Source organism: Zootoca vivipara, chromosome 11 (genome assembly GCF_963506605.1).
Source record: "Zootoca vivipara chromosome 11, rZooViv1.1, whole genome shotgun sequence".
Classification (NCBI taxonomy): domain Eukaryota; kingdom Metazoa; phylum Chordata; class Lepidosauria; order Squamata; family Lacertidae; genus Zootoca; species Zootoca vivipara.
In genome coordinates, this window is record NC_083286.1 from 49,294,370 (window position 1) to 49,310,357 (window position 15,988).

At 46.4% G+C, this 15,988-nt stretch overlaps 1 protein-coding gene across 2 annotated transcripts in view; it reads right to left on the reverse strand.

The window, feature by feature from the left end:
* ZNF532 (zinc finger protein 532) overlaps positions 1-14,168 on the reverse strand; it is a 59,101-nt gene extending 44,933 nt beyond the window's left edge. The window contains exon 1 of one of the 2 annotated variants that reach the window (XM_060280343.1): positions 13,933-14,168. The gene's annotated coding sequence lies outside the window, so the exon portion shown is untranslated. Of the gene's footprint in view, positions 1-10,317; positions 10,891-13,932 lie in introns of those variants that run through there. The other variant, XM_060280344.1, reaches the window with a different exon arrangement.
* Between the last annotated feature and the right edge of the window lie 1,820 nt (positions 14,169-15,988).

Below are 15,988 nucleotides of genomic sequence, written 5' to 3' on the forward strand. Positions count from 1 at the left end.
GGTATGATATGAATGTGTCCCAACAGAGCAATGGTTCTCAAAGGGTGTGGCAGGAGAGGATGGCAAGTGTGGCAGGAAGATTCAAGGACAATCAAAGAAACAATTTAAACATTTCAATGCAGCATGGATATACAACTAGAAGCAGTATCCACGGCTCTCTTCAAGAGCACTGGCTATTCTTTGAAAGTTCTCCACAACACAGGAATTTTCAACTCCGACAAATATGGAAGATCAGAAAAGGGAAAGGCCCATTTGTGTTGATGAGGAGGTGAGAGTTTGTCTCAAATTAGACCCAATATAAATGAGATTACCCAGCAAAAGCGAGCTCACACCTCTCACTGAGTTTATGATCCTTAAAGTCCATGTGTAAGAGGCTTGTTTATAATTATTTTGGGGGAATGATTCTGTGTTGTTTCATACTTTTTGGATGTCCCGCGATCATACTATAAAGTAGCTGTGTTCCGTGCTATGAATCAAGCACTGCTAGGAGTTGTTTCTTTTAGTTTTCCAACGTTATTTCTTATCAATATAAAAATTTGGTGTGGTGCGAGCAAATTTTTATTCTGAAAGTGCGGCCCAGAGGGGGGGGGGGAGTTCGAGAAGCACTGCAATAAAGAGACTTCACATTCGTTTATTTTCCCCATCTGTCATCTATATATATAAAAATGTAAAAAAGGGCATGTGGGTGGGTGATGTGGGTGGGTGTCCACTTTTCTCTGAAACCGCTTGACTGATTGCATTCAAATTTCGACACAACATCCAAAGCGAAAATTAGAGTGACCATATACAGGTTGCGTAGACAGATGTCACACCTGGGCCATGTAAAAACCCCAAAACCCCGTGTTCCAGAACTCACAATTCATCCTCAAGTGCATGCTGGGAGCACAGGAGATGTTGCAAAACATCGCCCTCTAGCGACGGCTACACTGGTACTGCACCTAGGAAAGCTTCCCTCTCTATAGCATCTCGGCTCGGCTTTCCAGACTGGGCCAAGTGGAGGTGGGGGCTTGCCTGGGTGGGGGAGGGGGCGGGACAGGTCATGGGTTGAGACAGGGTATGCCCAGCCACAGGGATAAGCTGGGGGGGAGGGGGCGGCATACCTCATGGGTCAGGACAGAGTGGGGACAACCACGGGGATGAGCCGGGGGTGGGGGGAGGAAGCGACGGGATATGTCATGGTTCAGGACAGGGTATGCCCAGCCACAGGGATAAGCCGGGGAGGGGGGGGGCGGCATACCTCATGGGTCGGGACAGGGTGGGGACAACCACAGGGATGAGTCGGGGGGGGAGAGGATGGGATGGGATAGCTCATGAGTTGGGACAGGGTGGGGGGAGTCACAGGGCAAAACATTTCAACAAAATGAAGGGGGACTCTGAAGGTGGACTCTGAGGGTCCATTTAACAGACTGAGCCACAGCAACGCGCGGCCGGGCCAACTAGTAGCCAATAAGGGAAGAAAACTGCAGGGGCACTTTGAGCATCTCAAGCCAAGCTACCAAGTGGAGAGGGCTATGTCTTGGTAGAGACGGAATGGAGGACAGAGAACTGGGGCTTGTGCTGAAGAGTGCTAGAAGAGAACTTTCTCGGGGATGCGATAATTGTCACTACCGGTAGCTTAGATTCCATCAGACTGTACTAGAGGGAAAGAAGAATACAGTGGTACCTCGGTTTAAGTACACAATTGGTTCTGGAAGTCTGTACTTAACCTGAAGCGTACTTAACCTGAGGCGAACTTTCCCATTGAAAGTAATGGAAAGTGGATTAATCAGTTCCAGACGGATCCACAGAGTACTTAAACTGAAAGTACTCAAACCGAAGCATACTTAAACCGAGGTATGACTGCACAAGGGCCCTTCCATCAGCTCTGCTGAGACAGTAGCAACTTTGGGCTCCTCTTCCTGTTTCTATTCCCGTTAAGGTAAGTTTGTAGACAATATATAGTGCCTGGGTTAGCTTGTTTCCTCTTATTTCCTTTCCTGTGGTGTCTTTGTAATCTTGGGGGAAGAGACTACCTCATTACTGTCCTGTAGGCTGCACTGGGGTGTGATGGGTCTCTCGCAGCTTCAAATAAATGACTTTAAAAGGGGGGGATTGAAGGAGGTCTGTCAACATTTGAGCGATGGTGGCTCAATGGAACTTCCATGTTCAGAAGCAGAATACTTAAGATTGAACATTAGATGCACTAGTGCAGGGCTTCCCAAACTTGGGTCACCAGCTGTTTTTGGGCTACAACTCCCATCTTCCCTAGCTAGCAGGACCAGTGGTCAGGGATAATGGGACCTGGCAGACCATGCTGGAAATACAATGCTGAATGAGATTGACCTTTGGTCTGACCCAATTAGGAAAAATTGTAATAATCACATATAAAAGAAACAGTATACAAGAAGTAAATAAGGAGGCCATTTACAGGATAAAGGAAGTCTTTTATTTTTATTGTATGTTTTCTTTGTGTAAAAGTGGATAGGAGTTTAATTTCAATAATTAAATTGTCAATGGTGGTGGGTTGGTTTGTATGTATGAATTGTTGTGGACTATGTTGTAAATAAAGTATAAAAAAAATTATTTCATTTTTAAAAATGGATCTTCTTACAATTAAGTAGCAGGGCTGAGGAAACTGTGGCCCTCCAGATGCCAAAAGATGCCTTCAGCTCCATCCAAGATGGCCAATGAAAGGCATGGGATGATGGGAGTTGTAGTCCAGGCAAAAAGAAAAGAAGATATATATCAAAGCTTATGATAAAGTATGCTTAGTAGCCGTGGAATAAATAGAAAGGTCCAGTGTGCCGTAACTGCGAAAAAGTGAAGCATGTTGCTAATAACACCAAGGTCACAGGTTTGATCCCCGTATGGGACAGCTGCATATTCCTGAATTGCAGTGGATTGGGCTAAATAATCCTCAGGGTCCCTTCCAACTCTGTGATTCTATGATCCATGTGAAGAATCGTGAGAACAAAGATGGAGAATGCAGTTGTCAATATAGAAATTTAATAAATAATAATACTGGGGGGGGGGGGTTATTCGTCGTTAAAAGTATGTATTTTTGTGTTTTTATATTGCAAACCATTCTGTGATCTCTAGATGAAGGATGGTATAGATGATGATGATAATAATAATAATAATAATAATAATAATATGACGAGCCCGCACTTGGAATGGTGTGTACAGGTCTGAGCAAACAATATTGCAGAGCTGGGATGCGGGTACGCTGTGGTCTAAACCACTGAGCCTCTTGGGCTTGCTGATCAGAAGGTCGGCGGTTAAAATCCCCGCGACGGGTTGAGCTCCCGTTGCTTTGTCCCAGCTCCTGCCAACCTAGCAGTTCGAAAGCACACCAAAAAGTGCAAGTAGCTAAATAGGTACTGCTCCAGCAGGAAGGTAAACGGTGTTTCTGTGTGCTGCTCTGGTTTGCCAGAAGTGGCTTAGTCATGCTGGCCACATGACCTGGAAGCTGTACGCCAGCTCCCTCGGCCAATAACGCGAGATGAGCGCCGCAACCCCAGAGTCAGTCACGACTGAACTTAATGGTCAGGGGTCCCTTTGCCTTTACCAGTGGGAAGGTAAATGGCGTTTCCGTGTGCTCCTCTGGTTTTGGTGTTCCATTGCGCCAGAAGTGGCTTAGTCATGCGGGCCACATGACCCAGAAAAACTGTCTGCGAACAAATGCCGGCTCCCTCAGCCTATAAAGCGAGATGAGCGCCACAACTGGACTTAACTGTCAGGGGTCCTTTACCTTTACCTTTTTAGAAAAAAGTTTAGAAAATGACAAATCCCTTGTGAGGAAGGGTTAGAAGAGTTGGGGGCTTTTAGCTTAGAAAAAAATGCAAGTAAAGGGGAACATGTTAGAGGTGTACGAGATTTATACATGGTAAGTGAAATCTGGATAGAGACACTTTTCTCCCTTTGTTGCAATGCTAGAACCCATGGTCAACCAATGAAGTTGAACACTGGAAGATTTCGGACAGAAAAAAGGAAAGTCCTTCTGCACACAGTACAACTATGGTAATCCAGAATGCGGCAGCTAGCCTGGTGATTTGGAGTGGCCGCTTAGACCACATAACACCGGTCTTGAAAGACCTACATTGGCTCCCAGTACATTTCGGAAGTCGAAACCTTCGGAAGTCGAGGTATGACTGTACCTGAAGGAGCGTCTCCACCCCCATTGTTCTGCCCGGACACTGAGGTCCAGAGCCGAGGGCCTTCTGACGGTTCCCTCCCTGCGAGAAGTGGAGGTTACAGGGAACCGGTAGTTGTGCTCGCCCTGTGGAATGCCCTCCCATAAGATGTCAAAGAAATAAACAACTATTTGATATTTAGAAGACATCTGAAGGCAGCCCTGTTTAGGGAATTTTTTAATGACTGGTGTCTTAATGTATTTTTAATCTTTGTTGGAAGCCGTCCAGAGTGGCTGGGGGAACCCAGCCAGATGGGTGGGGTATAAATAAAAAATATTATTATTATTATTATTATTATTTTATTGTGTGGAAGTATGGAAATGCTGCCCTAAGAAGCAGTGGTGGCCACCAACTCTGATGGCTTTAAAAGACTGGACAAATTCGTGGAAGATAAAGCTATCAGTGGCCAGTGGCCATGATTACTATGTTCCACCTTCACTGTTGGAGGCAGTAGGACTCTGAATACCATGTGCTTGGAACCTCAAGTGGAGAGAACTTTGTTGGACTCCGTCTCTGCTCATGGGCATCCAGTTGGCTCTTAGGAGGAGGAGGAGGAGGAGGAGGAGGAGGAGAGGAGGAGTTTGGACTTGATATCCCGCCTTTCACTCCCCTTAAGGCAGGCATCCCCAAACTGCGGCCCTCCAGATGTTTTGGCCTACAACTCCCATGATCCCTAGCTAACAGGACCAGTGGTCAGGGATGATGGGAATTGTAGTCCAAAACATCTGGAGGGCCGAAGTTTGGGGATGCCTGCCTTAAGGCGTCTCAAAGCAGCTAACAATCTCCTTTCCCTTCCTCTCCCACAACAAACACTCTGTGAGGTGAGTGAGACTGAGAGACTTCAAAGAAGTGTGACTAGCCCAAGGTCACCCAGCAGCTGCATGTGGAGGGGCGGGGAAGTGAACCCGGTTCACCAGATTACGAGTCCACCGTTCTTAGCCACCACACCACGCTGGCTCTCAGAGCACTGATTTAGATGGGCCTTTGGCCAGACCCAGCAGGACTCTTTTGATGTTCTTAGCATCTGGAACCTTCTACTATAGAGGAACAACATAGTATGTAGGGGAAAATACACAGGGGGGCTTGGCCTCCAAGGCTTGTGAGGCTGTGACACTCCAATGCACGCTCCCAACTCCTGGGCACCCATTTCTGGGGTTTCGGTGGTGGTTTTTTAGATGCTTGCATATAAAGAGCTAAAGAAATCTTCCAGTTTCCTGGATGCCAACATCAAAGGTTCCAGGCTTTCAGACAACGAGAGCGTCAGGAGTATTCTAGCACTTTGTTGGAATTGAACGTTGTGCTGTTACAAACATTCCATGCCTGCAAATGGAAATATCTCCTCCACACCCACCGCCACATACTGTTTCTGGGTGTTCTCTCACCACTGCCCAAGCCAATTTTGGTGGGGGGTGGGGGGGGACGGCTCCTGCACAAGAAGAAGTCTTTATGCAGGGCTTCCGCTGAGGTTCATGCCCCTTGGGTCTGGGATTCTTAAACTTCAGACAATTTTGCTTATGTTTAGCTTCAGTTGCGATTATAGAAGCATCAAGAGAAACAAACAGACAAGAAGTCACTCTGCATATCAGCAAAGCGGGTTATCTAAAGAAAGGCAAAATAAAACTGAAAAAAAGATGGAGGAGGAAAAGCCACAATGCGTTCAAACCAAAGAGGGTTTAACGCCCAATTGCTGCATTACTTTTGATCACTTCTCAGCTTCACCAGCCCTATTTGGGATATTTCCTTGGCAAATCTGTGTGCAGGTACCTAAAAGAAGAGAATCAGAGCACGTGCACCAACCCTCTAGCAGAAATTGTCAATGCATGTTACAAGTTTAAACAAAATAAGAATTTCTTTGGAAATATTTCTCAACTGCCCTTCAGACAAGGGTACCAAGGTGATGTACAATGCACATAAAAAACAAGGTACAACATTACACAGAGTAACTAAAAGAGTGTCCTACACATGTTGGACTGCAGCTCCCATCAGCCCCAGCCAGGATGGCCCATGGAAAGGGATGGTGGGTGTTGTAGTCAATTATCATCTAGAGGGCACCACTTTGACTACCCCGGCAAACAACAAGGATAGGGAACCCGTGACCCTCCTGATGTTAAACATCAGGAAGAACTTTCTGGTGGTAAGAGCTGTTCGACAGTGGAATGGGCTCCCTCAAATGGTGGTGGTGGACTCACATTCATTGAAGGTTTTTAAGCAGAGGTTGAACAGCCATCTGTCATGGATGCTTTAGCTGAGATTCCTGCATTGCAGGGAGTTGAATTAGACAACTCTCAGGGTCCCTTCCAACTCTACAATTCTACACTGTTGGACTACAAACTCCCATCATTCCTCATCACTAGCAATGCTGGGCAAGGCTGCTGGGACTTGGAGTCCAGCAACACCTGCAACTCTTCCAATGGTGTTGGACTACAACAGGCATGTCCAACAGGTAGATCGTGATCTCCCAGTAGATCACTGGACGTCTGTGGTAGATCACTGGCTCCTCCCGAAGAAGCTGAACAACTGTGGCTCCCCTAAAAAAAAAGCTCAGAATTTTACCTCCTCCCTGGAAAAACTCAACAACTTTGGCCCAACCCCCCCCCCCAAATGGGCCTTCCTCCTTCCTAAAAAAAAAGCTCAACAACTTTGACCTGAACTCCCAATAAGGGGGTAGATCACTGCCAGTTTTCAACTCTGTGAGTCGATCGCAGTCTCTTGGGAGTTAGCCACCCCTGGACTACAACATCAGGCCTACTACGCTGGATCAGGGATGACAGACGTTGCAGTCCGAGCAACTTCTGGAGGGACACAGGTCCCCCATCCCTGGCATGAATATCACATTGATGGAGCGCTCAAAGGGCAATTTACTTCTGTCATTTTTTAATATCCTGGGCCATGTTAAGGGCTTCTAAAGCTCAGGCTCGTTCCTGAAAGTCAGGAATGGACTGAAATGGAAATTGGGAAAACTCCCACACGTGTCGAAGTAGTTGGTCACACTCATGGGATTATTTGCATACAGGAATAGTATTCTATTTACACTGGGGTTGGGGTTTTTTGAGGGGTGGGGAAGTATTTCCTCTGCTGCATCAATGGTGAACGGATAGCACTGGCAATTCATTGTTCAAGACACCCACACGTAATCCCAGTGAACTGGGAAGAAGTAGGCCCTGGAAATGTTTGTGTCAATGTTTTCACACTTTCACAGACAAATCAATATCCTATGTGTACCTAGGGTGACACTTCCAGTGAAGACAAAGCAAATTGCTTTATTTCTGAGAAGACCTAAAAGCCATTAACTGATTCAGAATCAGCTACAAAGCAGATTCCAGCATGAGCTCCTCCTAAGAGGACCAGCTCTCAAAAATAATAATAATCTGCATTTTCAGCTTAAAAGGATGGCCTACATGTGCAGGGGGTGGGTGGCACAACACACACACACAAACCCAAAAAAAACCTCAATCCTCAAAAATCTCTCAAAGAACAGAATGTTTGAATATATTATACAGAAACATCCAAAGAATCATAAACAATTATCTGTTCGGGTTTCTTGCGCTACAGCAAACAGTTCCAGCACAAAATGTAACTGAATAGAAAGAAGAAATGCTTTGCGGTAAGGAAAAAAAATAGAGGGAGAGAGAGCACACACAACACAGACACACATATCCATGCATAGTGCAATGCCTCTTCCAAACCCCAAATCTAGTAAGAACATTGCCACAAAATGAAGTGTTAGTACTTACAGTTTTATAAAAACCTTACAAAGCAGAAAGGTGATCTCATGTAACCCCAGGGATCTCAGCTGACCCTAGGGAGGAGAAAGACCCAATGCAGGCTAGCCATCCATATTCTCCCCATTATGTTACATGGGCTGGTGCTGCCTAAAACAGCATTATCTACAGCCCAACACTGAACCACTGTATATTGACATTAAATTCAACACACAAAAATGGAATCACAGCACAGTTGTCCCTCTCCCCACCCCCAGCCATGCAAGCTATTTAATGCCCTGCGTAGATCTGAGACACACAAAACAGTATACCTGGTGTTTTTTTATTAAAAAAAACCCAAAACACCTCCATATCAAATGTCTGCAGGCTTAAGAGACCACATGCAACTTTCAATACACTGCAATTTATTCCTTAAATACCTTATGTCATCTGCTGCACAATCAGGAAATAAAGAGGTTCCTTAATGCTTGTGTCACCCTCTAAATGCAGCCAACCTTCCCTGTCACCAGCCTCCATGGAACTTACCCAATCAAAATACTCCCAAGGCTTTTAAGATTGTCTACTTTATTCCGCTTGAATACAATGGACAACCTAAATTTCAAACTATATCAGAACAATTTTTTTTTCATCCTACTGTTTATCCTCCATCTTTATTTGGGCTCCTTCTCTCCGCACCCCCCCCCTTTTCTTTTCTTTTTTTCCATGACTGCAGATTTATAATTCCAGCTGCCAGCTAGGGCAGGCTGGATTTTTAGAAACATCATAATGCCCGTAAAAATTCCAGCGTTCCTGACGATTTCCTGTTTTAGGAAGTCACAGTTTTCTAGCCGCAGAATCCCCAAAGGCGAAGAAATGTTTAGTGCTCCAATATAATCTCTGAGAGCCTTTGTTCTTCCTTTTGCCACATTCATTATTGCTTTCTCCTACCTCCCCACCCCCACCCCCACCCCGCTCCCTTTCTCTTGAGTCTCCAGCTTCAGTAGAAGATGCAAAATGCCTGCTCTAATCCAAGCACATATTTATTTCTTAAGGAAGGAAAACAAATCTTATCCATTATCTAATGCTCTGAAGCTTTGAGTCAGGAGGAGACATTCCTTACCAGCTGATGCACTGTCCATCCGGTTTCCTATTTGTATGTAATTAATTCTCGAGTATTGTAATTCATGCTACTAGTAATCCACTGGAGTTCTACACAAAACCTTTTTAAAAAAGCATCCCCTCTGTTGGGCTGCAAAAGCCTCCATTACAATACAATTTAGTAAGCAAAATGCATAGCTTGTCTGGCATTTGTACACAGCCTCAATGTCTGCCCCAAAAACTCCTTTCCCTTACCTCTCAACAAAACGAGATAGAGAAGGAAAAGGGGCAAGGTTATTTAGTTTGGCCGAAAGAGGAAGGACATAAGAAATCATCACTTTTTTAAATGTTTAGATGGAAAATTATAAAAGTTCAATGGGCCAGTAATGCAAAACAGCCCTCTACCATGTGGTCCATGATTATGATTGTCATACAGGGGCCTGTTCTTTTATGAATCAGCAGAGGAAAGAAAATTCCCGCCTTTAAGGCACTGTACACCAAACAAATGCAGTACTGTTAGCCTGGCTATCAAAATAAACCATAGCTTTAATCCTATTAAATCTGGACAAATTTAATTGCGTTTCTTCGCCTGATTTAGACCACTGCTTTTTTTCCACCAAGGTGTGCAACCACAAAAATGCATTCAGGCTCTGCATACATGTTCCTCAATGCCATTGTGATCATAGTCAAATAATACCATAGCTCACCTTGTGTACCTTGGGCCTGTGACAGATTTTTGTTTTGGGTTTTTTTTAATGCCAATGATCAGCTATGCAACCACAGATATGCATAGCCACTGCAAACCTGAAAGGGTTAAAGGCAGCCCCAATCAATAGGCCTGCAAGGAGAAAAAGAAGAGAATGCCTTTTAAGCCTCTTTTGAAAATGCTTTCATGAGCAATTCTACAACAACACACAGGGTTCCTTTGGCCTTTAACAGTGACACAACACACACAGAGAGACATATAGACTTAATAATGCTATTTTCTTTCCTGAAAAGAAAGCACCCTGTAAAATACAAAACAGCATGCAAAGCAGCAATCCTGACTCACAAGCATAGAAATACAAATCTTTCAATCCGTATTTTTTTTTTATTTTGTGCAGCTGGAGAAAACAAAAACGCCACAACCCAACACCTACATATCCAAGTGTGCCACCTAGTAAAGCAAACCGTTTTTTCCTTTACAAAAAGGGTGATAAATCTCAGTTCTTGTCCATTACTTCAGCAAAAGAAAACAAAAAAGGAGATTTAAAAAAAGGCATGAACCAGCCAAAAGTAATCTCAGTTACTGAAAATATGTACACAGATACACAGAATCCTTTATGACTATTACAGTAGCCACATACCAGTGCTGTGTGTCTAAAGTGTGCATTCACATATTGTTATGGGATGGTATCTTTCTGCAAGATCCTCTCTGCTTTTGGCTGCCATGGAGGGAGGAAGCTCTCCCACTGTAGTAGCTCAATGACTGCATTGTGTTCAGGAGCTGATCTGCCTCAAACCAGTTTCAGCCGGTTCTGGTCACCCTACATAAAAAGCTATGGCAACCCTCGCTGAGTTGCCAACAAGTCCCTGAAAATCAGAGGGAACTCGGGGGTTGTTTTCTTCTCTGGTGCAAGGGCAATTTCTGCCCTGGTTGCCCTCCTGTTTTCAATCGCAGACCCCCTTTCCCCCCCCCTACACAAGCACGCAACACCACAACAGCATCACACACACACACACCCGCCTCCTCTTTTCTTCTTCCTTCACACAACTTACCTCCCCCAGAAACCTGGCCCGAAAAGCTGTGTGTGTGTGTCTCTGTAGCTAACAAAAGAGAGACCGCAATAAAAATAAAAATAAATCCCCACAGGATCTCCTTTTGCTGCACAAAGGATTCTCGGACAGAGGAGCAAGAGGGTGGCTGCTGCCAAGCAGTTCCCCCCCCCTTTCCCCCAAATCACGGCTCCCCAAGAGAATAAGATGCTTCTAATGAGAGCCACCGCTTCTCTTACTGCCCTCCTCACCAGGGCATCTTCAAAGCAAGGCTTCCTGACTCAGAAACCAACCCATCCTTGCAATATTTGGGGAGGCTGAAAGGAATCCTCTGCCCCTGGTCCAACACTGCTTATTATGGGTCTGTTCAACCCACAGCAACGCATATATAAAACCCTGGCCTTGTGGAGACAGAGTTCTCCCCTCCCTGACTAGAAGGAGGTTGAAGAGCAAGGCCTTTCCCTCACCTACCCACATCTCCATCCTCATGGAGAGCTGTCTACCCTTTGCAAATGGATGCTGGAGTCGGCAGGGAGCCAAAGGCAAAGAGACTCAACTTATTCTAGTTCTGCCTTCATCCTCCTGCCTGCTGAGGTCTACAATGGCAACAGTGAAACTCAGGAGGCGTGGGCTGGCTTGAGAGTTGGTGGAGGCAGTGCCCCATTCACCCTAATGGACTAATGAGGGATACTATGGCATAAAGTGCAACACCAAACCATGGTTTTCCACATGTCCCCTGGACACAGGCTCCAGCCTCTGCCTTTAACAATCTTAGGGGGGACAGGTTCGATCATTTCCTCCAGGTGTTGCTGGACTAAATCTCCCATCATCCATTGCTCTTGGTCATTCTTACTGGGGCAGATGGGAAACCAACACCTGAATTACCCATGAGGGTAATTCAAAACCATTTTTACCAGTTTCTTGGTTTGTATTTGCATAAGCTTTTTTTAAAAGGATTAGTCCATTTCATTCAATCCGGGATGGGGAATCTGAGCTGTTGAGACTCCAATTCCCATCATTCCCAGCCAGTATGGTCAAGGAGCAGGGATGATGAGGTTGGAGTCCAACGTCATCTGGTGTCCCATCCATGACAGGGTAGAAGGCTCAACTTTTCTTAATAGCTTATTGCCAACCCTAAAACAGAGCAACTACCATTGACTTGGTTTGCTAGCAAACAAATACAGGAGTCTCCACCATCCTGACACAATTACAGCTTCATCATATTATATTATATTATATTATATTATATTATATTATATTATATTATATTAATTGGATTATTAATCCCTCCTATTTCTGTTTCAGACTATAACTGCTTGGCTGCTTCCATACTGGGAAGATATGGAATTCTGCATTGCCCAACTACCAGAAGACCTGACCATGCTAGCATCCTCCTGGTGCCACCTCACTATCACCCACCCCCTTTCTTCTCAACGTGGGTCCTACCCACATTTTCTCTACCACACTCTTCCTCATCTCCTTCCATACTCTGTCACATGCCGCCACCCCTCACTCAAAAGTCCCTCGCTATTGTTCCTAGGTGCGGGACCACACATATTGCATCCAGTTTAGGTAGCAGGTGATGTGAAAGGCGGAGAGCAGACTGGGCAGGTCTAGACGGACAAATAAGTCTAGCCTAGTATAAAGGAGCTAACCAATAGTCCTAAGATCTCTACAGAGGTGAGGCCCTTTTGTTATCTTGGCAACAAAGAGACACTGAAAACCCACCTGCTTCCAAAGCAAGCACAAGTAACATAGCTTTCACTACTCCCATACTAGGGCAACATTCAGTGGGTTAAGATTTACTACCCCTTGCTGCAAGGAAATCATGTTTACTCCAAAATCCATAGCTGGGCATTAACTTCATTGAGTGGCGCACTTTTGGGCTGGATCCAACCCAAACATTGCTCAACTGTGGATCTGCACTTCCCCACTCCTCCTCGCCTTTATGGACCAACATAGCAACCTTTCTTGTTCCTATTTACTAAAGGATGCCTTCAAGGTGTGAGCGACCTCACCCAGTAGCCCCATCTGACAGCGAGACAACGATTCCTGGCCTCTGGGTCTTTTCAATCCAGCTCCACTCTAATTGGGGCTGCGAGAGTTACGCGCCCATTACCTGGGAGTAAGCGCCACTGCGGAAATCCTGACTAAAAGCGCGCAGGCCTGCGCTGCACCAAGAGGCCCAGGAAAGGCGCCGCGGGCGAGAGGAGGAGGCTGCGCCAGTTTTGGAAAAACAAGAGAGGCCCAGGAGGTATAAATGGAAGAGGCCATTGTGCTGCAGTCTCCCGCGGGTTCTTTCCGCACGCAATAAATACCCACTTACGGGCTGTGTGCCATGGGGCCGGAGTGGGAGTGGGTGGGGAGGAGGGAGCGGACATGGGCTCCTAATGCATTTAAACGTTAAGAGACACGCACACAAAGAAAGGCCCTCCCCAGGAAAATCGCTTGGCCCCATATCCGGCTGCAAAGAAAGCACTTTAAAGGGGGGGGGCTGTTTAAGCACACAGGCTTTATTTATTCAATTTTTAGAAGCATACAACGGCGTTTGAAATTTAGCCAGGAGAAGGCCTCCCTCCCAAGGCTTGGCGATGCAGGCCAGCTCCAAGATGCCCCCGGCAGCAATCCTTCTCCCGGGTCTGGAGCGCGCGGCAGAGGCCTAATCTCCGGCGGCTGAAGCAGCAGCAGGCGCCTTGCCTATTCCCGGGCGAGCTCCCGGGCTGCAGAAAGGCTCCAGCGGCCTTCCTGCCTGCCGGCTTCCTTCCCTAGCTTCTACCGGGCGGCGGCTGCTGCTGCTGCTAGTGCTCTGAAGCTTCGCCTCGCTTCTCCACCACCACCCGGCCAGGTTCCTCCTTTCCATGGCGCGTAGGCGCTGCAGCGGCAGCTCCGGAGAGGAACCAAGCGGCTGTTGCTGCTGCTTTTGGGTTTTCCTTCCCTTGCAAGCTCCTGCAAATATCCAGGAGGGAGGGGGTGTTAAAATAGCATGTCCTGTGTATTTTTTAAAAAATGGGGTTCTCCCGTGGGAGGTGCATCAGGCAGAGGCCCCACCAGGGTGGGAAAAAGAAGAGGCAAGGAAAGGAAATCAGCACCATCATCATCATCATCGCCACCAAAAAAAAGAACCACCGTCTCTCTCTTTTTTCTCTCTCTCTCCCCGACTCTCCCCGCACCGCATGCAAACGGCTCACACCCCCATGCAAACAGACCTGCTGCTGCTGGTAGCCTTGGGCAAGAGGCCAGTGTGCTGCCACCCGGGGAGGGGCTGTTCCTGCAAGGGGTGCTTTCAGGCAGACATGTTTAAGAGCTCACTGCTCTCTCTCCTTTGCCAAGAGGAGCCTGCAGAGAGGAGAGCGAGCGAGAGAGAGAGGCCTGGCTTTAAAAAAGATGGTTGCACATAATGGCAGGCAAGGCAGGCAGAGGGGGAGAGCGCGCGCGAGGCTCTTGCAAGGACTAGGAGGGGGAAAGGTGGGGGTGGGGGGATGCCTCTTTGGCTCGGAAAAAGGGATGGCTGGCTGGGGTTGGGGTTTGGTAGGTGGGTGGAAGAGATCTCCCCTGTGGATTCAATTTAAAACTTGTCACCAGAGTGTGAAGAAAAGGGGGCGAGGGGGGAGAGAAGGAAGGAATTTGGTGTTTTTTTCCGCCTTTATTGGTGGTTCGTCTCTAGAAGCTTCTCTCCCACCCCCCACTTTAGAAATCAGGGATTCCCTCTTGTGGAGAAAGGAGTTAAAAGCCATTCCCCTCCCCTGGCATGTTTTAATTACAGGCAAGGAAGAAAAGGCGAGGCTCCTGGGGTGGAAAAAAAAAGGACCTGCAAAAAGGCTGCAATGTGCAGAGATTGCGGTGCTGGTTGCGTTTTGCAACCTTCCTCAGGAAACCAGATTGAGCAGGCTGGAGTTGGGCTGACTAGGAAACAAAAATAAATGGTTCCCCTCCCCTCCACCCACCTTCCTTGAGGTAAAGCTCAGTTAAAATGTGTGTGCCTGCCAGGCGTGAGTAGCATAAATCTGAATAATTTTATATTTTATACCTTAGGTTGGAAGGCGGGTGATACACACACATCCATGTACATAACAGACATGGATATATAATTCAGGTGAACAAAGAATGATGGGTTTTCCTCAGGCTGATATTCTCAGGGGTTTGGGGCGGGGCAGTTGTGCCCTGCCCAGGGTAAGGAGTAAAATAACAAATAATCCGGTATGGGAGCAAATAGGGATGACGAAGCAAAAGATGGAAGCAGGTTTCACTTCATCCCTAGTTTGGGCCTCATGAAGAAGTCTTGAGGAATAAGGGCAGAAGAATAGTGTATGTGAGCTAGGCCACCAGTGGTTCTAATTTTACTGGCGTGTCCACATTTAGTGCTCACATTTGCTGCCAACAACCTGCTTCTGCTGAAGGTTTATCTTGGTTCGTTCTTACCTTGCTTTATACAGCAAATGTGCCAGTGTTGAAATCATAAGGATGTTTTTGTTTGGGAGCATAATTCATGTGGCTCAGTAAAAACAGAAGACATTTTAAACCCTTGATTTAACACTCTCCCCCCTCCCCCCCCAAAAAAATGTACACAGATATTTTTTCAGCTCTGTACCATGGAGGCAAGGAAACAATTTCACTTTTATTTTCTTGGCCCATTCTCAAGTGAGTCTTGACTACTTCTCTGATAAGCATCTGTATTCTTGGAAAATATGTTTTCTTAACTGACAAAGCAGCAGCATCCATCAACTATGCACCGCAGCAGTTCCCGGTGCTTTTGCAATTAATCTGCATGTCAACACCTTTTCTGTTCTGGGAACTGCATTGCCTGTTTTTCCATAGCATAAACGCAGTGCATTTTCTCTCTCTCTCTTGGGGGCTTATTTCTATGCAATCCATTAGGAGCCAAGGAAAAATTCTTGCATCAGGCCATGGGTGTAGGGGGGGGGGCAGGGGAGCAGCTGCCCCCCATCAAAAAAATTCAATACAAATACATAGCAAACAGGTTCTGCCCCCCCCCCCAAAGATCTGCCCCCTCTTAACAAAAATCCTGGCTACACCCATGCATCAGGTCACCATATTTGTCCATTTTGCCCAATATTGTCTTGTTTAGCAGCTTTCCAGGGGATCAGGCAGAAGGGGTTCTTTCCTGTCACCTGGCCCTTCTTAATAGGACCGTCTACATGTAAAAGCATGTGCTTACCGCTGGGTCCGTCTACATGTAAAAGCATGTGCTTACCGCTTTTTCCTGCCAACCTAGCAGTTGGAAAGCACGTCAAAGTGCAAGTA